Source organism: Physeter macrocephalus, chromosome 11 (assembly GCF_002837175.3).
Source record: "Physeter macrocephalus isolate SW-GA chromosome 11, ASM283717v5, whole genome shotgun sequence".
Classification (NCBI taxonomy): Eukaryota; Metazoa; Chordata; class Mammalia; order Artiodactyla; family Physeteridae; genus Physeter; species Physeter macrocephalus.
The window spans coordinates 157,749,433-157,777,071 of NC_041224.1; the positions used below are offsets into that span (position 1 = coordinate 157,749,433).

Consider the following 27,639-nt stretch of genomic DNA (forward strand, 5'->3'; position numbering starts at 1 on the left):
ATGCGGGCTCAGTAGTTGTGGCTCACGGGCTTTAGAGCGCAGGCTCAGTAGTTGTGGTGCATGAGCTTAGTTGCTCCGCGGCATGTGGGATCTTCCTGGACCAGGGCTCAAACCCGTGTCCCCTGCATTGGCAGGTGGATTCTTAATCACCGCGCCACCAGGGGTAGCCCCGTACCTAAGTAAATCTTACACTCTTAAGACTGACTGCTGGTTATGATTTACTGTCACTGTCAAGGCCATTAATGGCAGCGTAAAGGACAGTAGCACGTCTGTCACCACCTTGGATGATTTTTGGAAGGTTCTGAATATTTGACTTTCAAGTTAATGTTTCAGACTTTTGGATTTTTGTCTATCCAAGTTCTGAGTTTCAATTCAAATTTCATAATATTATACTTGGAAGAGATACATACAAAATTCCAGAATTTTTGGAACTTGAGAAATTTACCCCAACAGTACATGTGGGAGTTAGCTTTGGCTTACTCTGGTAAACAAAAATAGCTGGCGTGGCTCAGATGGCTTATTTGATTGTAGGCAGGTCCAAAATTTACAGATTTATAATTGCTGAGCAGACCAGCAGGCTCGAAAGCTCTTGGGCAGGAGCTGCTGCTGCAGTCTATGGGCTGAGTTTCCTCTTCCTCAGGGAAACTTCAGTTTTGCTCTCAAGGCCTTTCCGCTGGTTGGATGAGGCCCAGCTACATTACCATGGATAATCTTTCCTTAAAGTCATCTGATTGTAGATGTTAACGACATCTACAGAATACCTTGAACATCGCACCAAGAGTTTGATTGGATAAGTGGGTACTGTGGCCTAGCCATGCCGACACATAGAACTAACCATCACAACTAGGGAGAGGGGAGTGGAAAGGGAAACGGCAAAATATATAGCAGAAGTGTTGGTTTGGCACATTACTCTCTCCAGAATTTAATAGGCTGAAAACATGTTCCTACTCCTTGGCTTTGGCAGATGTGACCAACAATGAGAGTCACATTTATATAACTCAGCAAGTGAGTTCCTTGGAGAGGCTCCACCGTGAACTGTCCATGTGAAGGTGCACTGTGGGCACCTCTGGACACCATATCCCCCCGTTGGAGATTCGTAATGTGAATCACCATATTGAAAACCCTGAGAAATCCCACAGCAAAGACACTTGTTCATCTTTTCAGAAGATCTGGCTTTTCCTAAACTCATTTGAAAATGAAACCTTTTCTTTCTTTTCCACATGTAGCATCCATCAACAGAGCATGTTTAGGGAAAGGCTGGCTTAATCTCCTCTTCCTAAAGTAATAGCCCAGTCCACTTGGATACTGCTGAGGTTTCCCCGATAACACAAAAAGAACAACTTTTTCAATCACTCGCTGCTAAGCATAAACATTTCCTTCTATCCTGGTGTTCACAAAAAGTACAAGATTGGCTGACACAGGAAAGTGGAGTTTTGCTGCTTCTGTTTTGTCCACAGGACAAAACCTTTTAAGAGATAAACAATTCAAAAGCCTTTTTACCAAATCTTTGAGCAAAATGGTCTCTAGGAAAATGCTGCTTTGTGTATCACTTGGTATACCACAGGGTACCCTCAGGGGTATCAAAAGCCCGTGGGAAAACTTGCTCTTGCACTCTTGTGAGTTGGTGCCCCTGGCAGCAGGGAGCGTTGATGCCAGTAATGTTAATACAATTGATCTCATGCAACAACAAATTCCTCAGCTAATTCTTGAGTGTCTACCGGGGGCTGGGCCACAGTGTGTGTGTGTGTGTGTGTGTGTGTGCGTGCGTGTGTGTGTGTATGCACACAGAAATAAATAAAGAGCTTAAGTTAATGGACTTTTGGGGTAGGATTTGATTTAGTAACAGAGACCCTTCAAATAATAGTGCCTTAAACAAGACTAGAGTTTATTTGCCAGGGTCTACCAGGCAGACCACAGCTGGAATGGGTTCCAAGGTGCAAGGGAGCTGGGTTCTGCAATTTCTAAGGCATTTCTCTCATCTTATCATCCAGAATGGCTCAACACCCCATCCTCATTCCAGCTAGGAAGGAGGCAGAAATAGTGCTAAGAAGGGCATGCCCTCTCCTTTTAAGGAGGCAACTCAGAAGTTTCATACATCACCTACTGTACATCCCCTTGGTCACTTAGCCACATATAGCTTCAAGGAGGCAGAGGCTGAGAAACATAACCCTCATTCCAAGTGGCTGTTAACCTGGAAATACCATGGGTCTTATTATTCTGGAGAATGGGAGAATGGATTTTTGGATACAAATAACATTTGCTTCCCCAGGGTTACATAAAGTATATAAAGACATTTATTAAGCCCTTGACTTTCCAAAGCAAGGGTGTACCATAGATCTTTTATTACAAGGATTGGACTAAGAGATTTGAATTCTAAGGGCTGAGAACCATAAGGTGAGTATCATTTATACCTAGGAGTGGATAAGAACCATCCCAGAATATGAAACATTTAAGGCTGACATTCTTATTTCCAAAATCTCCCAAGGTACTTTTATTTTTAATAGCAACTTAACTTTGCATTATAATTACTTCTGAGTGTAGATGTGTCTGCCTCCCCAATTATGCTGTGCTCCTATAGGGCGGGGACCTCTGTTCTGTGTCTGACTCATGGTAGGTACTTAGTAAACATTGTCTGAATCCATTGTGGGGAGTTGACACCCACTCCCGTTCCCACTTCTGCCTCCATGCTTACCTGAACTCTGACCTTCTCTTGAGAATTAACTGGAAGTGCTGAGGGTAAATTCAAGTAGTAGCTGCGGACTTGGATTCATGGCATCAACTCTATTCTTGGGATCCCTGGTTGTTGGTTGCTTGCTTAACTGAATCTAACTTCATATGGGGAATATCTGCTCCAGCTTCTGGATACCATCTGTTCTGGCTATCCATTGCCATGTAACAAACTACCGCGAAACCTAGTGGCATAAAATAATTGCTCGCAGACTCTGTCAGGAATTTGAACAGGGCACAGTAAAGATGGTTTGTTTCTGTTCCACAGCGTTGGGGGACTCAGAAGCTGGGGGTGACTCAACATCTGGGTTTAGAATTATCTGAAGGTTTCCTCACTCTCATGTCTAACAGTTGATGCTGGCTGTTGGCTGGGACCTTTGCTGGGGCTGTTGCCAGAACACCTACACATGGTTTCTCCATGTAGCTTGGGCTTCCTCACGGCATGGTGGCTGGGTTCCAACGGTGAGCTTCCCAAATGAGAAAGCCAGGTAGAAGTTGTATTGCCTTAGTTCTAACTCAACTTGGAAAGTCATGCAGCATCACTTTCACCATATTTTGTTCTTTGTGGCAATCACAAAGTCCCTTCCTGTATCAAGAGGAGAAGAAATAGATGCTAGTTCTTGATAGGGTGTTGTTGGTGGTGACGGCAAGGTTCTCGGAAGAGCACATGGGATTGGAAATATAGTTGCAGCCATTCCGGAAAACGCACTCTGCCTTTTGCGGTCATCCAGGGGACTGAGGAGCGAGGATTCCTGGATCCACTGAGGGCTTCTGGCAGGATAATGCCATCAGCCACATTCCCCTCATTTCATAGGAGCCCAGGAAGAGTCAGGAGCTTTGGCAAGATCCCTGGCGTCATTCCCCTTATACCCTGACAAGCAGCATGGGGTGGTGAAAAATCTCCCTTGACCGTGAGTTGAAAGGCCTGTGATCTGATTGTCATGTGATCTGGATAGGCGACTTGATTCGTTTAAGTCACAGTTTACCCTACCTGACAGGTGAGAAGTTGTTCAGAAGTAGATGAGTTTTTTTAATCCTTTATAGTAGGAGATTCTTTTCTTCTTAAATTTGTATTATTTTCAAACAAAAGTTCCGGTGAAACCCAATATATGAACTGGATAAATGTCATTGAAAGGGGTGTGTTATACATGCCCCCTTGCCCCCTTCCCCATGGGGATTCTCCATGGAATCTCAGTGCTCCTCGGAGCACATTTGGAGAACCCTTGAGCTATGATTCTGGTCACGATGTGTGGGGTTTTTTTTCCCACACCAATTAATTCTTCACAACCAGCTGGGTGTCTTACAATTTAACTCAGTTCTGACACTGTCTACCTGGAGGTAGCATCAGACTCCACAGGGTAAGGGCTCAGCCCCACAAGACTGCCCTCCACTTCAGATGCCGGTTGCAAGCCTGGGTTGTTTACTTGTGCTTCTTCTGTCCGACTGGCTATAAATCAGAGGTTCTCATGACCCCCTCCTTGCATTCAATTAATTTGCTAGAGCTGCTCACAGAACTCAGGAAACTAGTTGACTCACTAGATTACCTGTTTATTACAAAGAATATTAAAGAATACGAACCAACATCCAGATGAAGAGATACATAAGATGAGGTTCTGAACAAAGGATCTTCTGTCCTCATGAAGATTGGGGTCCAGCTCAGTGGTGCATGGAAGGGTTCTGGTACCCCAACTTGGAAACACTCTGAACCCCATCCTTTTGGGGTTTTATTACAGGTTTCATTACATAGGCATGATTGATTAAATCACTGGCCATCGACAACTGACGCGACCTCCAGCCCCTTTCCCCGCCCTAGAATCCAGTGGGTGGGGCTGAAAGTTCCAACCCTCTCTTCACATGGCTGTTCTCCTGGCAACCAGCCCCCACCCTTAGGTGCTTTCCAAAAGTCACCTCACATTAACATATACTCAGGTGTGGTTGAAAGGGGTTTGTTATGAACACGGAGACACCTTTACAGCTCTTATCACTTAGGGCATTCCAAGGGTTTTAGGAGCTCTGTGCCAGAAACAGAATAAAGATCAAATATATACATATATATTTATTTATTATAAATCACAATATCACAGCCAGGATATTTCCTAAGAGTCTCCAGGGTGTGATTGGGGTGAGAGAGAAAAAGCCACCACCCAGCTCCCAGATTTCTCTCCTGAGTACTTTCTGCTTCCTTCCTGCTTCCTACATGAGCCCTCACTCCCACCTCTCAGCCATCTGACGCTGAAGGACTGGGCAGGTGTTCTGGATGAGCCCAAATCCCACAAATACCTGGAAGAGCAATATTTAAGGAGCAGGGATATCTACTGATATTGTTGGAATTTGGGGCCCTTCCAGCTTCCTGTCACCTGTGCCAGACCAGCCTCGTCTGGAGAGAAGCTGGGGACGCTGTGGAAAGCCCTGAGAGCTATGGAGATGGTGGTCTCACAGTTCCACCTTCCGGGCCTGGGGGTGACTCTGGCATCAAGTGCCCGCCCCTGGAATCTGAGGGAGGAGTGGGGCCACCCCTATCCAAACCACATGGGTTCTCAATTGGGAGGAGTGGTCCCTCAAAGGACAATGGAAGAACACGGCAGAGATGCTGCACAGGTGGAAACAGCAGATGCCTATGACTGGCTCAGAGCAGCCAGGTGAGGGCCCAGTCCCTGGAAATGCCCCATATCCTCCTACTTCTATACTCGGCCTGCCCTCAATTCCCAACCCTTGTCCACAGCTCCATGAGCCTCCTCACCTGAGCTAGGTGCTCCTACGGTCCTTTCCTTTCTCTGATGCTCTTATCCGCTTTGCCCTCCACTATCCCTCCGTCTCCTCTCCTCCCCCTCTTCTCAGCCCACTCCCACCCCCACTTTTTCTCTCCCACATTCTCTGCTCCCTATCTTTGTCTCTTTATCCCGTTCTTTCTTTCTTTCTTTTTTTTTTCTTCTTTAAATCAATCCACAGAGTGATTAGATTTGCAAATGAGCCGGCAGGAAACTGGGAACAAAGGGAACCAGAGCCGAAGAGAGAGCAGGTATAATTACTGTAATTAACTCAAGCAGCAGGGACACATCCCCTCGTCAGCAGTGGCTGCTGAGAGGTGCTGCGAGGCGCCACAGAGGAGGCTGAGGGGAGCTGCACGCCCCCAGGAAACTCAGACCACTCCCCCTCCGTAGGGCTGGGGTGCCTTGAGGGGTCCCTGGTTGGGAAGCTCCTCCTGGAGAAGGTGCCTGCATGAGGATCCATCTAATCTCCTGTCCTTCCAATGCACCTTTGCAACCTGACCTTTCAGAGTTGCCCCTCGTATCTTCGTCCTCTAGCCAAATCTGACCTTGCGATACACCCTGAATATGCCCTGCATTCTTCTCTTTCTCTGCTTTCACCTGTGAGACAATCCCTTTCCTCCCATGCTGCGCTTTCCTAAATGTCAGTTGGTGGAATGTCATCCACCTTTTGAGATACACTTGAAACTAAAGTCATTTCTGTGAAGTCTATACCGATCTCACCCTCTACAGAAGCCCATAGCCCTGTCTCTTTTATGGACCTTACCTTACTATACCTCCTCTCCTGTCATCTGGGGAAGGCAGACAGACCCTAACTTTGGATTCCTGGAGTTCATCACCTTTGGGGGTCTGTGTCAATCAGACCCTTTTCACCTGCCAGTGACAGAAATCCCAATGCAAACTGGCATAAACAACAAAGGGAATTTATTAGTTGTAGTAACTGAAGAGTCCAGGGATGTTTGCAGTCAGCTGTGGCTGGATCCTAAACCTTATCATCAGATCTCTCTCTCCTGTCCCCTTTCCTCAGTGTGGGTTCATGCCCAGGCAGACCTCTACACAACGTGGCCCCCAGCATCTCCAAGCTAACATCATTCCTGCAGGCAGCTATCGTAGGGAGAGTTTCTCCCTCCCAAAGTTCCAGCACACACATAAGATTGTGTGTGAGATCAGCAGGCTGGATTGGGTTCAGAGCCAATCATAGTGTTTGGAGAAATGAAGCCCAGTGATTGACCAGACTGGCATCAAGTGCCCGCCCCTGGAATCTGAGGGAGGAGTGGGGCCACCCCTATCCAAACCACATGGGTTCTCAATGGGGAGGAAAATTCAAAGGACAATAGAAGAACAGAGCAGAGATGTTGCACAGGTGGAAACAGCAGATGCCTATCACTGGCTCAGAGCATACAGGTGAGGGCCCAATTCCTGGAAATGCCCCATATCCTTTCATTTTTATACTCAGCCTGTCCTTCAATACCCAACCCATGTCCACCAGCTCTCTGATGCCTCTCACCTGCTCTAGGTGCCCAGAGTCTGTATCACTTAACCAGGCACACACCTTTATGCTGCCTTCTCATGATCGTTATGTTTTCATTTGTTATAACCTCATCTGAGCAACAAGATTACAGACCCGCTGGGAGCAGGGATGTAACCATCCTTGTATGCCCCTCCTCCCACCCTGACACAGCCCTGGGCACCTGGGCAGCACTATGGTGAACCAAGCACAGAATGCCTACAATGTCCAGGTCTGAGAAATGGCTGGATCACTTACCAGCTGAGTGATCTTGTGAAGTCTCCTGACCTCTCTAAGCCTCAGTTTCCACATCAGTTTCCGAATTCCACAAATTCGGGCTATGAAAACACCTATTTCACAGAACTGTGAAAAATAAAGGAGATAATATGTATGGAAGTGCCTCCCATCTTTTCTCAGCTAAGCTCGGCCTGTCTTCCTCCTGATTGGGTATTTAATTACAACTGAAGTAAGAAACGGGCATTCACCCTCCTTATTTCTGTGACACTGAGCTCTCCAGCCTTCCCTCTGTAGTCATTTGTTTTTATTTTCTTGGCCAGCTCCTGTTTTTTGTCTACCTTTTAAACAATGTGCGTGTTCATGGTCAATAGCACAGGCTTGGGTCCTAGGTTGCCCCTTTTGGGGTTGCAGTTATACCACTTACTAGACTGTAACCTCAGGCAAGTTATTTTACCTCTCAGAGACCCAGTTCCTCATCTGTAAAATGAGAAATCTCAGTAGTATCTACCTCATGGTGCTGGATTGAGTGAGTTAATTTGTGTAAGGCACTTATAACAGGACTTGCTGGGGAGTAAGTGCTATAAAATTGTTAACTAATATTCCTATTTTAGTGTTCGAAACTGAAATACATTATCCTTCAGCATCAAATCCAGTCAATTCTTTCTCTTTAAAACTTTTCAATTTTTTTAAAAAAATTCATTCTTTCACTGCTCTCCATCCCTGCTCCTAATTTCTTAACTTAGTCTCTCATCATGTCAAGCATGGATTACTCCCACATCCTTTTAATTGGTCTTCCTTACCTGTCTTTCCTTCTAATCTATTTTTCCACACAAAAATCTGATCATACGTCTCCCCTGTTGTAAGTCTTTGAAGAGCATCCCACAATGATCAGGATACAAAGTCCGAGCTCTAGGGCATGACATACAAAGTGCTTCATGATTTTTTTCTTGCTTATTTCTTTAGCCTCATCTATCTCCACTGACCCCACATGTCTGAACCCATCTGCCTTCCTTTACCTCTTTGTTTAGAATGTGCTTACTTCCTCTTTTCTTGTGGCCACTTCTTTGGCATCCACTCAGCCTCAGTTTAGGCATCACTCTTCACAAAGTCTTTCTGGATGGCTAGCACCCTCCTCCCAGGATGGTCTAGATGTCTCACCTACAGCACCCTGGGAATATCTGTATCCTAGCAGTTGTCACTTTGTGTGTCTGTCTCCTCCACTAGACCATAAACTTCTTAAAGGCAGTGATCTCATGTTCGAACGCCTAGCTCTTAGCACAGTTTCTGACACCTAATCCGGGCTCGGAGCTTGTTGAATGAATTGAATAATGATGATTCCTACTGAATTTGTCAGCCCTCTTCTGGTTGCAAGTGACAGAAACTGCCATTAAGCATCACTCATCCCTGTTCTCAAATGACACCATCAAGACCATATCTCTTTCCAATTCTTGACTTCATTTTCTTCTGTCTTGGTTTCATTCTCAAGCTGGTGCCTTGAAAATGACCACCAGCAGCTTCAGTCTATTCACTTTACAACCCTGAAAAATCCTGAAAAAAACGGCGTCTCTTTCCCAACATTTTTAACAAAAGTCTGGACACTACTCTCATTAGACCAATTTAATTTAGTTGCTATCCAGGGGCATGAAATGTGGTGATTGGTCAAAAGCAACAGAAATTTATTTCTTATAGTTCTGGAGGCTGGGGAGTTCAAGATCAAGGTACTGGTAGATTCTTTTTTATTTTTTAAAATTAATTTATTAATTAATTTATTTATTTTTGGCTGCATTGGGTCTTCGTTTCTGTGCGTGGGCTTTCTCCAGTTGCAGCAAGTGGGGGGCCGCTCTTCATCGCGGTGTGCGGGCTTCTCACTGTCGCAGCCTCTCCCGTTGCGGAGCACAGGCTCCAGACGCACAGGCTCAGTTGTTGTGGCTCACGGACCTAGCCGCTCCACGGCATGTGGGATCTTCCCGGACCGGGGCACGAACCTTTGTCCCCTGCGCTGGCAGGCGGACTCTCAACCACTGCGCCACCAGGGAAGCCCTACTGGTAGATTCTGTATCTACCCGCTTCCTAGATGGTCATTTTTTGCTATAACCACACTTGGCAGAAGGGATGATGAAACTCTCCAGGGTCTCTTATCTAAGGTACTAATCTCACTCCTGAGGGCTCCACCCTCATGACCTAATCACCCCCAAAGGCCCTGAGACCATAATAACATGCCCATCTCTGGAACTGGAGGGTAGTCGTGGTCACCTGAAACACATGGACGAGTGGGGCAGGGGTGTTTCCCCCAAAGGAAAAATGGGGTGCTTTTGCCAGAAACATGGGTTAGAGGGAAGCAAAACCAGCATTTGTACAGAAGTGCCAGATACTGCTAGCTCTTATATAAACATTTCAATTAATCTTCACAATGATCCAAAGAAATCCATTCCACCCATGAGAAACCCGAGGCTTGAAGTGTTTCAGTGACTTGCCTGAGTTTACACAGCTTACAAGAGATGGAGCCAGATTCTCAGACAGTCTGACTCCAAAGCCTTCCCTCTTTAAAAAAAAAAAGGTTTTAAGAAAGGGATATATACACACAGTAAAAATTCCAAACAGTGCAAAAAGGTGTACAGTGAACAGGTAGTTACACTTCAAGCCCTGACCCTGATCCCCAACCTCCCCTTTTCTGCCCCTCAGTCATTCACCCAGGAGGCTTCACTTCTATGCTTTATTATGCAGATCCAGAATAGTCTTTTGTGTAGGTCTAATTTGTTCCCACTTCCGAGGATTTTACCCCATGCCCAGCTTATTATGAGGTCTTTCCCTTCGGGCTGGCAGGAACATGAACTAGTTCCAGCCCAGCATACAGTCGGGAAATTGTTGGGTTTGCTGCTTTGCGGTGGTTCTTTCCCAGCCTCTGGTAGCTTCTCGCACATGTGCTGACTGGTACTCAGGCAATGACTAGAGGGAATCCTCTGCAAGTCACAGGAGCTCTCTCTTCTCTGACCCTCTGCCCTGTCAGTCTAGCTGCTTTGGCCACCCTGAATGTAAGCTCTGCCTCCTTAACTCAGGGAGAGCGCTGAGTTCCACCTGGAAAGGACCTCCTAGTAGTAAGCTGGGCAGTTATACGGCCACTTTCTTCCTTTTCCTTCCGTCAGCCATCAGTGACCCTTCCAGCACTGTCTGCTGCACAGTGTGTTAAACCGTTGTTTCCTCTTGTCTTTTTTTTTTTTTAAGCTGTTTAAGGAAGGAGGGTAAATCTGGTTCCTGTTACTGCATCAAGGCTAGAAGTAATGCTACTTTCGCCAGGATTTATGAATCCTTCCAGAGATAGAAAGTGCATAAACAAGCATATATATCCTCTCCTCTTTATACACATGGTAGGTTTTGCTGCACAGTTTTGCACCTTACTTTAGTCGCTTATTATCATACAGATTGTTCCGTATAGATTGACCTCACTCTTTTAAAAGCAGAGCCTGCACTCCTAACCCCTACTCTAGTCTGCCTCAGTGAATGATAGCCGAGTTATTATTGGCTGTAATTGATGCTTGGTAAATAGTTGATGTGTTGAATAAATTATGTTGAAACTGCACCCAGGTGGCTGGACTCTCATGTTCTGATGTCTGGAGAAAACAGGATACACCATATTCAGTTTGGGGTCCTTTGTATTTCCGACTACTCTGTCCTCTCCTTTCACTTCTCTGAAGAGTTTCTTCTTGCTTTGTGGTCTATGGGAAGCTGAGAAATAGTAGTATTTAAACCTCAGCTCTTGTCTCACCTCCCATTTGATAAGAATCCAATTTACATGACAAAACCACATCCACTGTATAAAAAAGGCACACGTGTACCCTTTTGGGGCAGCACTGTAAGGTGATAGAGAAGTGTGCCTGGACAGTGCTTGGCTTCTAGAAGCTCAGCAAATACTTTTTGGATGAACTTGGGGTTCACTTGTGTCTTGTGCAATTATTATCTAGGCTCTTCCCCCCAAAAAAGTTCTGGTTGTCTAGTATCTATTTAGGACCTATTAAGTGATAGTGTCAAAGATGAGTATATATGAGATAATTCATTGACTCATTACTTATAAATGGAAATTGGAAATACCCTAAATATTCATAGCAACAGAATTTTGTTGTTAAATTTGTGAAACAAAGTTGTTAAATAATGGTGAAAGATTAGTATATAGCATTAGTATTATCTTAGTCTATTTGGGCTATAACAAAAATTCCACAGACTGGGTGGCTTGTAAACAAAAGTTTACTTCTCACAGTTCTAGGGGCTGGGAAGGCCAAGATCAAGGCTCGGGAAGATTTGGTGTCTGGTGAGAACCTGCTTCCTGGTTCAGAGATGGCCATCTTCTTACTGCATTCTCACGTGCCAGCTGGGCTAGGAAGCTCTCTGGGGCCTCTTTTTTTTTTTTTTTTTTTTTGTGGTACGCGGGCCTCTCGATGCCATGGCCTCTCCCACCGCAGAGCACAGGCTCCGGACGCGCAGGCTCAGTGGCCATGGCTCACGGGCGTAGCCGCTCCGCGACATGTGGGATCTTCCCGGACCGGGCCACGAACCCGCGTCCCCTGCATCGGCAGGCGGACCCTCAACCACTGCGCCACCAGGGAAGCCCTGGGGCCTCTTTTATAAGGGTACTAACCGCATTCATGAGGTCTCCACCCTCATGACCCATCACCTCCCAAAGGCCCTGAGGCAGGAGATAGATGGGCCCCAGGCTGAGCAGCTGGAGTTTGTTTCCTGTGCACAGATACTCCAAAATGAAGGTAATAGCAGGAGAGAAGGGGAGCTGAGCCCTGCCCAGGTAAGAGATAAAGAGACCACATATTTCTCATTCTTGAGGTCAAGGAGACCTTCCCGACTACACATGCACAGAAAGACTCCTTGGGAGTCAAAAAGGGAGGGGGCGCCACCCCATAGTAGGTGATGTCAACCTACACATGGGATTGTTCGCTAGAATCCATCTTGGCTAAGAGATGCGTGCGCACACAGGGGAGGACCCTGGGAGAAACCAAACACAGACTCAGAGCCCGGGAAAGCAAGATGACTGGCAGAGGAAACCTGGAAGAAATGCCCCATAGAAGTGATTCAGACTACCACGAGGGCTCGACTGACTCTCTGAGACTGCCATGTGAGTCTATTCACACGTACCCTTTTTCCTCCTAATAAACACTTTACTTGTTTCACTACTTTCCATCTCTTTGTGACATTCATTTCTACAAAGCCAGCAGGCCAGGGCCGTGTCACTGGCCACTGGTCTAGTGGTTAGGATTCAGCGCTCTCACTGCCGTGGCCGGACTTCACTCTCTGGCCAGGGAACTGATATCCTGCTTCAAGCCGCTGAAGGCCAAGACCGCCCGAGATCAGCCCCACCTCCTAGTAGCATCACATGGGGGCATAGGATTTAATATATGAATGGGAGGGGGCACAAACGTTCAGTGTATAGCAAGTATATAGCTCTTAAAAATGTGTGCTAGTGTGTGTGCTACAGGTTAGCATGGCCCTCAAATGCAAGTCCACTTCATCTGGGCTTTAGCTGACTTTCTTTTACCGCAACTTTGGAAGCTCACACTCAGCCCGAGGTACAAGTTTACTGTTTAACATCTCTTCTAGTTCTCCCAGCAGGCCGACAAAGTAGCTTTATTTGCCTTATCTCTACAGAGCTAGTCAAGGCCATATAGGTAATGTGTGGAGGAGCTAGGATTTGAGTTCAGGTCCTTCTGACCCTAAAGCCTGAGCTCCAGCTCCCCATGGGGGTTAAAGCATTGCTTCCGAAGAGTGCTCTGCAGAAATCTGCTCCTCCGGATTGTTGCCAGCAGAAAGGGTTCCCTATCCTCAGGGATATTTGCATCTGTTCTTGAGGTATATGCATCTCTGTTGTGATTTAAAGTGGAGACAGCTCACATAGTATAGGCACACCTCGTTTTACTGGTATTTATTTGCAGATAATGCTTTTTCTTTTTTAACAAATTGAAGCTTTGTGGCCACCTTGCATCAAGCAAATCGATTGATGCCATTTTTCCAATAGCATTTGCTCACTTTATGTCTCTGTGCCTCATGTTGGTAATTCTCACAATATTTCAAAGTTCATTATTGTTATATTTGTTATGGTGATCTGTGATTAGTGATATTTGGTGTTACTATGGCAAAAAGATTTCAACTCGCTGAAGGCTCAGATCATATTTAGCATTTTTTAGTAAGAGTATTCTTTAAGTTATGTACATTTTTTATACACATAATGCTATTGCACGCTTCATAGACTACAGTAGTAGAGTGTAAGCATAACTTTTATATGCACTGGGAAATCAAAAATTTTGGTGTGTCTCACTTTATTGTGATATTAGCTATATTATGGTGTTCTGGACCCAAACCTGCAATATCTGCAAGGTCTGCCTGTATTTTCTAGCATCTGCCTGTGGTTGAGAGAGGAGTTTTTAATAAATGGTGGCTGGGTTGACACCCTGGTATATAAGGTAGCCATTTCTACAAACTGCCTGGGTCGTAGAAATTGGAATATCAGGGTGAGGAGGGCTCCAGAAAGAATGATTTAGGCCCACCTCTTCATTTTACAAATGAGGAAATTGAGGCAAAGGGAGACTACATTATCCAGGGATACCACTTGTTTGACTGAGAGAGAGCTAGAACTTCCTGATTCCTAGTCCAGTTCTCTTTACTCCTTCTGTGAATAAGAGAGTTCTTTTCTAACTTGCCTGGCAATCAATGAGTGGTTTTACATGTAGTTTCCCTCTGTTTCCATTTCTCGGTATTTTAGCTTGTGTTCTTACTCTTTCTGTCTCAGGCCTCCTCCTGATTGTATTGATATTTAGTTCACAGTGAGATGACAGGTTGATCCATGGAAAAGAGGGCTAGGGAGTTGAGCAGAAGGGCCATAGGATGTAGGATTACAGCCTTGCATCAGCTCTGATAGGGATAGTTGCACATCAGTACACCCGGATTTGTGACTGAAAAGCTATGTGTACAGGTAAGATTTTACAGGTGAGTCATATTAGGGATGCCTCCTATTTAAAGACTACCGTGGCCACCCTTTGCCTTATCCATTCCATCTCTAGAGATTTAACTTACAAAGATACATGCAAAAGGATGTTTTGAAAAACATTGTATACAATAGCAAGAGACTATAAACAACCTGAATATCCACTGATGGGGGGATGGTTATAAAAACTGTGGTACCTCCATACAGTGGAGTATATATGAGATGCAATGTGGTAGATCGTATGGGCTAATATGGTGCAACCTACAAAATATATTGTTAAAAAAATAAGGTGTGTATATGTCTTGGTTTGTGTTCCCTTAAAAAGAGAGGCTCGAGCAAGGACATGGGTGCTAAGTAGTTTATTTAGGAAGAGATCCCAGGAAAAATAAATCAGGGAGTGAAGAGAGTGAGACAGAAAATGCAAATAAAGTATGTACTGAGTTGTTGCTATAGCCAAGAGAAGCCCGAATAAGCCCAGACCTTTGAAAAACACACAGAATGTCTGTCTCCCAGAACTGTCTGTCTTGTTGGTAAAAAGGAAGGCTGGGATATTTATTAACGAAGCCCATCCTTCACTGGTTAAGGTTGTTCCATGATGTTAACTGCCTCCTACTTCTGGGTGCATTTGCCTGTGGACTGAGCAGGCTCCTGTGGCTTTGAAGAAAGTGCTGGTGTTCAAGGTGGGACTCTGTCACAGCAGAAATCAGAGGTGGTAGGAGAAAATGAGACGCCAGGCACCGAAAGCACCAGCTATAATACAAAAGATGTCTACTTGCCTGTAAACAAAGTATATGTGTGTGTCTGTGCGTGTGTAGCTATGTGAATATCTATATACAAATACCAATATAGAGGTGTATTCACATATACACGCAGACAATTTTGAATAATGCATAAAATCACTGGGAATAGTGGTTACCTTTGGGTAGGGAGATGGGGTGTTTGGAGGTCTGGATATTTGGTGTGGGAGAGGACTAATTTTTCACTGTCTAGCTTTTTGTACTAGTTGCTGTTTTCAACCACATGAATGTATTTATTTATTTATTTATTTATTTATTAATTTTTGGCTGCATTGGGTCTTCATTGCTCTGTGCAGGCAGGCTTTCTCTAGTTGCCGCGAGTGAGGGCTACTCTTTGTTGCGGTGAGCGGTCTTCTCATTGCAGTGGCTTCTCTTGCTGCGGAGCACGGGTTCTAGGTGCGCAGGCTTCAATAATTGTGGCATGCGGGCTCAGTATTTGTGGCTCATGGGCTCTAGAGTGCAAGCTCAGTAGTTGTGGCTCACAGGCTTAGCTGCTCCACGGCATGTGGGATCTTCCCGGACCAGGCTTGAACCCGTGTCCCCTGCATTGGCAGGCAGATTCTTAACCACTGCGCCACCGGGGAAGTCCCATGAATGTATTTTTTGAACAATGTTTTAATTAATTTTGTTGAGGTATAACTTACATATAATAAAACACACCTATTTTAAGTGTACAGTTTAATGAGTTTCAATGAACGTATACAGCCATTTAACCACCACCATAAACGATATAGCACATTTCTGTTGCGCTCCCAATGGGCCTTTTGCAGTCAGTCCTCTACTCTCACTCTAGGTAACCTCTGATCTACTCTGGATCACCTTAAATTAAATTTGTTTTTTCTAGGGTTTCTATAAATGAAATCATACACTATACGCTTTTTTGTGTCTAGCTTATTTTGCTCAGTATAATGTTTTCGAGAATGATCCATTATGTTTTTTTAATGTCAGTAGTTTGTTCCTTGTAACTGGTGAGTAGTATTCTATTATAACACAATTTGTTTACCATTCACTTTTTTTTTTCCAATGTTTTATTTTTTTTGACATCTTTATTGGTGTATAATTGCTTTCCAGTGGTATTAGTTTCTGCTTTATAACAAAGTGAATCAGCTGTACATATGCATATATCCCCATATCTCCTATCTCTTGCATCTCCCTCCCACCCTCCCTATCCCACCCCTCTAGGTGGTCACAAAGCACTGAACTGTTCTCCCTGTGCTATGCAGCTGCTTCCCACCAGCTATCTGTTTTACATTTGGTAGTGTATATAAGTCAATGCTAGTCTCTTACTTCGTCCCAGCTTCCCCTTCCCCCTTCCTGTGTCCTCAAGTCCATTCTCTACATCTGCATCTTTACTCCTGTCCTGCTCCTAGGTTCTTTATAACCTTTTTCTCTTAGATTCCATATATATGTGTTAGCATACAGTATCTGTTTTTCTCTTTCTGACTTACTTCACTCTGTATTACAGACTCTAGATCCATCCACCTTGCTACAAATAACTCAATTCATTTCTCTATATCCCCATATCTCCTATCTCTTGCATCTCCCTCCCACCCTCCCTATCCCACCCCTCTAGGTGGTCACAAAGCACTGAACTGTTCTCCCTGTGCTATGCAGCTGCTTCCCACCAGCTATCTGTTTTACATTTGGTAGTGTATATAAGTCAATGCTAGTCTCTTACTTCGTCCCAGCTTCCCCTTCCCCCTTCCTGTGTCCTCAAGTCCATTCTCTACATCTGCATCTTTACTCCTGTCCTGCTCCTAGGTTCTTTATAACCTTTTTTTTTTTAAGATTCCATATGTATGTTAGCATACAGTATCTGTTTTTCTCTTTCTGACTTACTTCACTCTGTATTACAGACTCTAGATCCATCCACCTTGCTACAAATAACTCAATTCATTTCTCTTTATGGCTGAGTAATATTCCATTGTATATGTGTGCCACATCTTCTTTATCAATTCATCTGTCGATGGACACTTATGTTGCTTCCATGTCCTGGCTATTGTAAATAGAGCTGCAATGAACGTTGTGGTACATGACTCTTTTTGAATTATGGTTTTCTCAGGGTATATGCCCAGTAGTGGGATTGCTACCATTCACTTTCTGATGGACTTGCAGATTGTGTCTAGTTTTGAGTTTTATGAATAAAAGTTATCACGAAAAAGTCATGAACACTTGCAACAAGTCTTTGTGCAGACATACATTTTTATTTTATTGTGTAAATACCTAGGGGATTGCAGGGTCATATAGTAAGTGAATATTTAACTTTATAAGGAATTGCCAAATTTTTCCAAAGTGCTATATTATTTTGCATTTCTACCAAGAAGTATGAAATTTCCAGTTGTTCTACATTGTTGCCAACACTCAGTACTGTTTTTCTTTTTAATTTTAATCATTCTAGTGGGTGATAGTAATATCTTGTGGTTTTAATTTGCATTTCCCCAATACTGTTGAGCATATTTTCATTTGAGTATTTGCCATTTGTACTTCTTTGTGAAATGTCTGTTCAAAATTTTTGCCTATTTTTCAGTTAATATCTCATTATTGAGCTATAAGAGTTCTTCATATATTCCAAATACAAGCCTTTTGTCAGATATATGTATTGCACATATATTTTTCTTGTCAATGGCTTGCCTTTTTTTTTTTTTAATGTTCTCTTTCAAGAGTAGGAAGCTTTAATTCTGATATACAGTCAGCCTCTGTATCTGCAAATTCTGTATCTACACATTCAACCAACAGCAGATGGTAAATATTTTTGAAAACTCCAGAAAGTTCCAAAAAGCAAAATTTGAATTTGCTGGGCACCGGCAACTATTTACATAGCTTTTACATTGTATTTACAACTATTTACATAGCTTTTACATCGTATTTACAACTATTTACATAGTATTTACATTGTATTAGGTATTATAAGTTATCTAGAGTTGCTTTAAAGTATGTGGGAGGATGTGTGTAGGTTATATGCAAATACTATGCTATTTTATATAAGGGACTTGAACATCCTCAGATTTTGCTACCCATGGGGGGTCCTGGAACCAATCCCCCGTGATACCAAGGGACAATTATAGTCCCAGTTATAAGTTTTTTTTTTTCCCTTTTGGAGTACATGCTTTTTGTGTATTGTCTAAGAATTCTTTACCTAAACTAAGGTCATAACATTTTTCTCTTATGTTTTGTTCTAGAAGTTTTTAGTTTAGCATTTACATTTAGGTCAATGATCAATTTTTTAAATTGAAGTATAGTTGCTCTACAATATTATATAAGTTACAGGTGTGGACTATAGTGATTCACAATTTTTACAGGTTATGTTTCATTTAGAGTTATTATAAAATATTGGCTATGTTCCCCGTGTCTTGCAATATCACCTTGTAGCTTATTTTATATCTAATAGTTTGTACCTCTTACTCCCCTACCCCTATATTGCCCCCCCGCAACTGCCTTCTCCCTACTGGTAACCACTAGTTTGTTCTCTATATCTGTGAGTGGTCTGTGAACAAACCACTGGTTTGTTCTCTATATTCTCACGGATATAGAGAATACAAATACAAATGGTATTTGTCTTTCTCTGTCTGACTTATTTCACTTAGCATAATGTCCTCCAAGTCCATCTATTGTTGCTGTAAATGGCAAAATTTTGTTCTTTTTTGTGGCTGAGTAGTATTCCATTGTGTGTGTGTGTGTGTGTGTGTGTGTGTGTATCTTGCATCTTCTTTATCCATTCATCTGTTGATGGACACTTAGGTTGCTTCCATATCTTGGCAATTGTAAATAATGCTGCTATGAACATTGGGGTGCATGTATCCTTTTAAATTAGTGTTTTTAGGTGTTTTTTTGGCTATATATCCAGGAGTGGAATTGCTGGGTCATATAGTAGTTCTATTTTTAGTTTCTTAAGAAACCTCCATATTGTTTTCCCCAGTGGCTGCACCAATTTACATGCCCACCAACAATGTACAAGGGTTCCCTTTTCTCCACATCCTCACCAACATTTGTTATTTGTGTTCCTTTTATAAAAAATATTTACTTATTTATTTGGCTGTGCTGGGATCTTCGTTGCTGCGTATGGGATCCTTGTTGTGGCATGTGGGATCTTTAGTTGCAGCATACAGGGTCTTTAGTTGCAGCATGCAAACTCTCAGTTGTGGCATGTGGGATCTAGTTCCCTGAATAGGGATCGAACCTGGGCCCCCTGCATTGGGAGCACGGAGTCTTAGCCACTGGACCACCAGGGAAGTCCCTGTTTGTGTTCCTTTTGAGGATAGCTATTCTGACAGGTGTGAGGTAATATCTCATGTGGTTCTGATTTGCATTTCCATGATGATTAGTGATGCTGAACATCTCTTCTCGGCCATCTGCATTTCCTCTTTGGAAAAAAATGTCTATTCAGTTTTTCTGCCCATTTTTAAATTGGATTGTTTTTATGATGTTGAGTTGTATGAGCTGTTTGTATATATTGGATGTTATTCCCTTATTGGTCATATCATTTGTAAATATTTTTTCCCATTTAGTAGGTCATTTTTTTGTTTTGTCAACGGTTTTCAAAAGCTTTTAAGTTTAAATAGGTCCCATTTGTTTATTTTTGCTTTTATTTCCTTTACGTTAGGAGATGGATCCAAAAAATATTGCTGCGATTTATGTCAGAGTATTCTGCCTATATTTTCCTCCAGGAGTTTTATAGTATCTGGTTTTACATTTAAGTCTTTAATCCATTTTGAGTTTATTTTTGTATATGATGTTGGAGAATGTTGTAATTTCATTCTCGTACATGTAATTGTCCAGTTTTCCCAGCACCACTTATTGAAGAGACTGTGTTTTCTTCATTATATATTCTTTAATGATCAATTTTAAGTTAACTTTTGTTTATATTGTAAGACAGTGTTCAAAGTGTATTTTCTTTCTGGGATGTTCAATTGTCCTAGCAACATTTGTTGAAAATCCTTTCCCCTTGTATTACTTTGGCATTTTTGTCAAAAATTAATTGACCATATGAGTGGGTCTATATCTGGACATTTTATTCTGTTCCACTGATCTATATGTCTCTCCTATGTTAATAGCACACCGTCTGTATTATTGTAGCTTTATTGTAGATCCTAAAATAGTCTAAAATAGGTCTTACACTATTTTGGGATGTAGTGTAGGAGGTAGTCTAAGTCCTCCAACTTTGTTCTACTTTTTCAAAGTTGTTTTGGCTCTTTTAAATCCTTAACATTTACATACAAATTTTATTATCGGCTCGTCAATTTCTATTAAGAAAAAACCAGTGGCATTGTGATTGAGATTACATTGAATCCCAATACATTGGGAAATATTAATATCTTAATATTGTGTCTGACAATCCATAAACATTGTATATATCTTCCTTTATTTTAGGTCTTTTAAATTTTTTTCAGTGATTATTTTATCATATTCAGTGTGGAGGTTTAGCATGTATTTTGTTAAATTTATCCACAAGTGTTTTATATCTTTTGGTGCTGTCACAAAAGTTATTTGTGGTAGCCAGCCTCCAGGTTGGCCCTCAATGCTCCTTCCCTCCTGGTATTCATGCCCTTGTACAGTCCCCCCTGCAATGCACACACATTGTACCAGGTCTGTGTGACCAATAGGATATGGCAAAGTGATGGAATGCCACTTCTGAGAGTAGGCAGTAAAAGGCATCATGGCTTCTTCCTTGCTCTCTGTTGGATTGCTTGCTCTGGAAAACATGAGAACAGCTCTACTGGAAGGTCAAATGTGGTGAAGAACAGATGTCCTCATGAATGAGGAACGGAGGCCTCCTCTAACAAGACGTGAATGAGTGATCTAGAAAGTGCATCCTCCAGACCCAGTCGAGCCTTCAGATGACAGCAGCCCTGGCTAACATCTTGACTGCAACCTCCTGAGAGATGCTGAGCCAGACCACCTGGTGAAGCTTTTCCCAGATTCTGGACTTGTAGAAACTGTGTGAGATAATAGATGTTTGTTGTTTCAAGCTGCTAACTTGGTAATTCATTATGTAGCAGTTGAGAACTAATACAGTATTTTAAAAAATTAATGCTATCTATTTTACTTCAATTTCTAACTCTTTGTTTCTACCATTTAGAAATTCTTTTTTTAAAAAAAATATACATAGACCTTGTACCTTTGTCCTTGCTAAAAATCAGCTCTTTTGCAGATATTTTTAGGATTTTCTACATAAGCAATCATGTTATCTGTGACAAAGACAGTTTTGCTTCTTTTCAAATCTGGATGCTTTTTATTTATTCTACTGCCTTATTAAGCTGGTAGGACTTTTAGTATAATGTTTAAAAAAATGGTGAGAGCAGATATTCTTGCCTTGTTCTTGATCTTAAGGGGAAAGCCATTCAGTCAGTATGATGTTAGTTGTAGGTTTTTCCAAGATGCCCTTTATCAGGCTGAGGAACTTTTCTTCTGTTCTTAATTTACTAAAAGGTTTAAATTTTTGTTTCTCAATTTTTTTTGTCATCAATACTAGATTTATAGTTTTATTATAGTAAAAAATAGTTGTTACAGTGAGATCTATACACATATACAGAATTACATTTAAATTCATATAGAACAATACTGACATTTTAAGTTATACCTGAAATTAAAAGATGAAGTATGGCTTAAACTTTACAACAAAGAAAAGAAAAATACATGGGATAAAAATAGAGTTAACAGTAAAAATAGAACAATCTGTTCTTGATACATGTGGAAACTTTTTGTCAGAATGCTACATCTTCTTAATATGATTGTCTAAACCATTAAAATATGGGTAGCTCAGTTTTATTTTGTCAGCAATTTGTTTGACAGGATTATAAACTAATTTTTTTTTTTTTTTTTTTTTTTTGTGGTATGCGGGCCTCCCCCTGCTGCGGCCTCTCCCGTTGCGGAGCACAGGCTCCGGACGCGCAGGCCCAGCGGCCGGCTCACGGGCCCAGCCGCTCCGCGGCACGTGGGATCTTCCCAGACCGGGGCGCGAACCCGGTTCCCCTGCATCGGCAGGCGGACGCGCAACCACTGCGCCACCAGGGAAGCCCTAAACTAATGTTTTTGAAAGCAAATCCAAGCCATTTTCAACCAAGCTTTTGACATGGGATGCTAGGCTTCCTGGTTTTCACTTGGGAAATGTATTCTTATAGTCCTGTAAAGATGCCACTTCTGGCCATGCTTCATTACTGGGGGGGCCCAAAGCTCTGAATATTATAAAGAGTTGATCAACTTCTGAATTCCGATAGAAAAGTGGCTTCTTTGTTGTTAATTCTGCAAATATGTTGTCTATATGCCGAATGTCAACTGGAGTCGAGTAGTGAGCTGACCCCAGCAGTACTTCTGGAGATCTCTACCAGAGTGTTATTAACTCATGTATGCATACTCTAATAGGTATTCCAGAAGCTCTGGCAAAGCCAAAGTCAACTAGTTTAACTGTTCCTTTGTTATCAATAGATTTTGAGGTTTTAAATCTCTGTGAAGAGATCTTCTAGGCTGACAAAACACAATCCCTTGTAGGGTTTGGTACAAATAACTCTTAACAAGTGAAGAATCCATGAACAGACCTGGAGAGATAGAATCCAAGTACTTTTGAGATCCAAGGAATTCAAAGATGAGATATAACCTGGATTCCTGCATAACCGCATTTGAAGATTGACTATGTTTGGATGACAGAGTTCTAAAAGAGAAATTTCCCGAGTTGAGGCACTAGGAGCACTTCCTCTTTACTTTCTAGTCTGATTTTTTCATGACTACCACTTGACTTGTAGTTTTGCATCTACCCTTATACATAATTCCATAGATAACTTCTCCAACTTTCTCTATTTTGGAATAATCATCCACAATTACTAAATAGGAATGGTAGATCCTGGATTATCATTCTGTGATGGTAGAGGATGTGGTTGGAGGTGTCTGAGGGGTGGTGGAGGCAGTGATGCAGCTACCATATCTGTGTCACTCTTCCTCAACTTCCAAGAGCCCTGAGAGCTTTTATTATGAATAATTTTCTAGTAATCTTTCTGAGTCTATTGAGATAATTGTTTTTTTCTTTTTTGTTCTGTTAGTATGTTGAATTACATTGATTGATACTTGAATGTTAAACCAGCCTTGCATTCCTGAGATAAAACCCACTGGATCATCATGTATGAATTGTTTTTGAAAATATTTGATGAATACTTTTCTATTATTTGAGGCACATTTGCATTTCATCTGAGAGAAGCCAGGAGGCTCTGCTCCCATTGGCTGCCTTTGGGAGCACAGTGCTTCCTTGGTGCTTGAAACTTGGATAAGTGGGTTTTTGTACCCCTTTGAGATCCTTGGGGGAAGTGTCCAGACTGAGACATGTGGGAATCTTGGTAGACTGTTGATAATTTCTTGCCCCCCTGAATCAATATATTTGTTCAATCAAAATGTTTGTTCAGCTTTAATTTGGAGGAGGAGTTGAAAACTGGGAAAGTGAAAAAAAGAATGGAGAAGGAGGACTGCTGGTAGAAACCTCAAAATAGGGAGAATATTAAGATATTAGCTACCTTAAATGACAAATATTCACTATTGAAATCATGGCCCTTAGAGGTCTTAGCTACAACTTCAGGATCATTTTGCAGTATTCCTTTAACCACACATTCTACTTTCCTGAGAAGAGTTTCGAACTTGCATTTTTCCTCTATCTATCTCCTTAATTTCCAGTGACACACCAGCATCCAGTGATGTTTGAACGTATCTTTCCCTGTGTAGTGGTTCTCCATGCAGCTGCCCGGCAGACCCACACCTTAATTTGACTCTGGCCTATTTCCTCTTAATGCTTTGATCAGTATTTGTCGAGAGCTCAGTGTCCCCTTCTTCGAGACTCCAGGGAGATGGGTATGAAATATTATAATAATTTATTTTCACTCAAGGGCATTAAGACCAGGAGAAACCTCTCTTGGCCTGCCTCGGGGGCTGGGGTTAGTGTCAGTGTGTTATAAGTAGGGAGACTGAGACATGGGATTATGAAAAGGAAACTTTCAGTGGATGAAATGATAGGAAAGAGTCTGGGTGGCTCCATCGAGTCCCAAATAGCTGCCAACTTCTCAAGGTTAACACACTGAGAAGGGCTAGACCCTCTTGGCTTTCTCCTGTATTCAGGCGGCTATGGATCTATGAGTCTGTGAAAATAGCTGCTGAGCAGAGTAGAGCAATGCAGTCTCTCTTTCTCTATCCTCTGTCTCATTTTTCATTCCCTCCTCGATCCCCCTCTAATCTAGACTGGGACAATCAGATGACAAAAGAGTTCTACTTTAAAACAAGTGCACTCAGGTATTTATAGTAAGGAAATGGACTGAATGAGCCAGCTGCTAAAAACAGATGGGCTGACTTAATCCATTCAGGAAGATTGTGGCCCAATGCATTTAGGGATAAAATAAATCATTTCAGATCTAATATTTAGAAAACTTATCCCAGATTGGAATGGTTGGCCTCTTGTGAGAAATGCTATAGATTTTTCTAAACTGGCAGCAGTGGTGGGGATGGGCTTTTCAGGGAAAAGGCTTGACATCAGCCTAGACATCAGAACATCTTCTCAAGTCTGTTTTAGTTCTCCTCCAGAAAAATTGGTCTAAGTCCTCTAAGCTCTGTACAAAACAAATGTCAGTAAACCTTGCTGAGTCCATAAGGTAGGTTTGGGGCTCTGACTTATGTTTGGGGAATACTAACTCTGTCAATTGTATGGTAGATACTCATTCAATTTTCCCACATGGGTAAGTTCTTTTAATAAATAAACACATGCATAGCATTTATTGAACACTTACTGAGTGACATGCACCATGCTAGGCCCTTCTCATTCTATTTTATTTAGACCTCAACCTAACCTTGGCATATGCTCTCCTTTTTGCTGATACACAAACTGAAGCTCAGTTAGGATTTTCCAAAGCCATGTTGGTTGAGAATAGCAGATTGAGATCTGAACTCATATCTAGCGTGGGGGATAGATAAGGATTCTTGCAGTATTTTTGCAATCCTCTTGGCATTTTATTCTGGGCTGTGTACTTACAGGCCCTCAATCAGTGTGTATAATGAAGGCTTTCTTGATTCTCATTATCTCTTCCTCCTTTGAGTTCAGTAGCCTACTTGTACTTGTACTTGTTCAACTTCGCATCTACTTTATGTTATCTTATATCATCCATTGTATCAGTTAGGAATGTGTTAATTTGCAAGGAAAAATACCTCAACCGATGTGGTGTTTTAAAGAAAAATGGTTGCAAGTTCTTTTCACGCCTCCAGTTGAGAGCTGGCGTCTGTGTCTCCTCTCCTTGAATCTGGTGACTGTTTCGACCAAGTACTGTAGAAATGACACTGATTCCTGCATGAGCCTGGATCATAAAAATCCATGCAACTTCCTTCTAGGTCTCTTGGAATGCTTGCTCTCAGAACCCAGCCATTGTGCTGTGAAAAGCCTAAGCCATATGGAGAGGCCACATGTGTTGGCACTTGGTCAACAGTCCCATCTGAGCCCAGTCTTTGATCATTCTAGCCTGGGTACCAGACACATGAGTGAAGAAGTTTTCTTGGAAATGGATTCTCCAGGTCCAGCTATTCTAGTTCCTATGTGTTTGAGTCACTCACCTGGTTGAGTCTTCTCAACAGAGGCTCTGGATATCATGCAGTAGAGACAAACCATTCCAGATGGACCCTGTCTGAATTCCTGACCTGCAGAATGTGTGAGCTTAATAAAATGACTTATTTTAATGTCACTAAGTTTTAGAGTAGCTTGTTACACAGTACAAGTAACTGGAATATCCAACTAGCACTGGTTTACAGCAATTGAACTATGTGTATACATGTATTTAATGTAGTAGTAGATCTAGAGGTAAGCCCTTGTTCGCATTAGTTCACTGCTCAGCTATGCCATCAGGGACCCAGGATCTTTCCATGTGTCCATATTGCCATCCTTAGTATGTGGCCTTTGTCCTCATGCTTGTTGCCTCATAGTTTTGGCATAAATGCTGTAGCTCCAGGCATTGCATCCGCATTCAAGTTAGGAAGAAGAAAGGACAGGCAGAGCTAACCTCATCTATATGGTTTTATTAGGAAAGCAAAAGCTTTTCCAGAAACCCTCAGGTCTTATGTTTCACCAGCTAGAATTTTGTCACATGTTCACCCCTCAGGGGAAGGGAGGCTGAAAAAGTGAGTATTTACCTGGCAGATTGCTGTCCTAAACACAGTCTGGATTTGCTTAGCAAGGATACCGGAGAACATGAGCACCATGTGGGCAAGACCAGCGTCTGCCACATACCTCAGTTGCGTGGCATCATTTTTTTCTGGTTGGTTCAACTAGGTGGTGAGTTTTTGAAAACAGAGACAGTGATGGTTACTCCTCTGGAATGCTTCTTAGCATGCCATATAGCACTGAGAATGTCATTTCTGTTTAATATATTCACCTACTGAAGAAAGAGGAGAATAATAAGGGGGAGATTTTCTAGAGCAGAGGTCTTCGCATGTTTTCCTTGCATATCCCCTGAAAAAAATTTGAGAGACAGTGTACCCCCTTGTACATTTTTAACTTGGTATCTACAGTTCCTGTAACTTTACACAAAAATTACAAAGAATGTAATTTTTGGCAAATAGTAAATACTGAAATTTAAAAATTTTAAAATAAACCTTTACATTGCTCGTTTTAAAGTTTCCAATCTAAATACCATAATGATTTGATACTACTGTCTTCTGTTTAAAAATACACAAAAGAGCTTTTCTTTAGGAGTCAGAAAATTTTACATCATTCCTTTTTCTCCTTGAACTCACATTTTCATTCCACTTTCCCCACAGAATTTTATCCTAATGTAATATATTTTTATGCTTGAAAGTTTTTTATTGATTTCTGTATCGTGCTTCTCTGCAACAAAAACATACATATAGATTGAAACAGCGTTTTAAAACATTTCATGTGACTAAAAGGCTTTAAGTATTGAAACATTTCTTCTGGATTGAATTATCATTAAAATTATTATACCATGTAATTGAGAAAAGCAACATAGATATATTATACTTTTGATATGGAATTATTAAACACAGAAGTAAAATTCATTGGAAATGCATCTGATGTGAGATGGATGGCATTTTAAAAACTTGTATCATGTATCTTGGGTGAATATTACTTATTGCTTGATTGAGACAGTTTGGCATCAATTGCAAGCCAATTTTTTGTTTATTAAGACATCAGTGCTGACGGATGTTAACTAGACTTATTGTGGTCATCATTTTGCAATCTATACTAGTATTGAATCATTACATTGTACACCTAAAACTAGTGTAACATGTTTCAATTTAAAAAAAAGGTTAAAGTGCTGAAAACTTTCACATCAGTAAGTGGAAATGTAAGGAAAATTGTTACATTTGAATTATTTGAACTGCTTCCAAGTCGTATATTAAAAATCACATAGTGGTCTTTCATCAAAAATTATTTTTAATGATCTATCAGCTGACAGTGCAAATTATGTCCCCATTCGATTATGTGGAAAACACCTGACTTGGAAAAGAAATTGTAACCACTCATTTGAGTTGTTCATTTGCAAATGGATTTTCCCCTCTCATTAGAGACATTCACAACCTCAGTATTTCTATTTATTCCCTGTTTGGAGCCCTGGAAGTTTGTCCTCCAGGACACATAGTAAGATTTGGGAT

General features: G+C 41.9%; 1 pseudogene; it reads right to left on the reverse strand.

Moving 5' to 3' along the window:
- The window catches only part of LOC102982653 (cyclin-dependent kinase 1-like), a 41,432-nt pseudogene extending 15,206 nt beyond the window's left edge, over positions 1 to 26,226 (reverse strand).
- Positions 26,227 to 27,639: the final 1,413 nt, after the last annotated feature.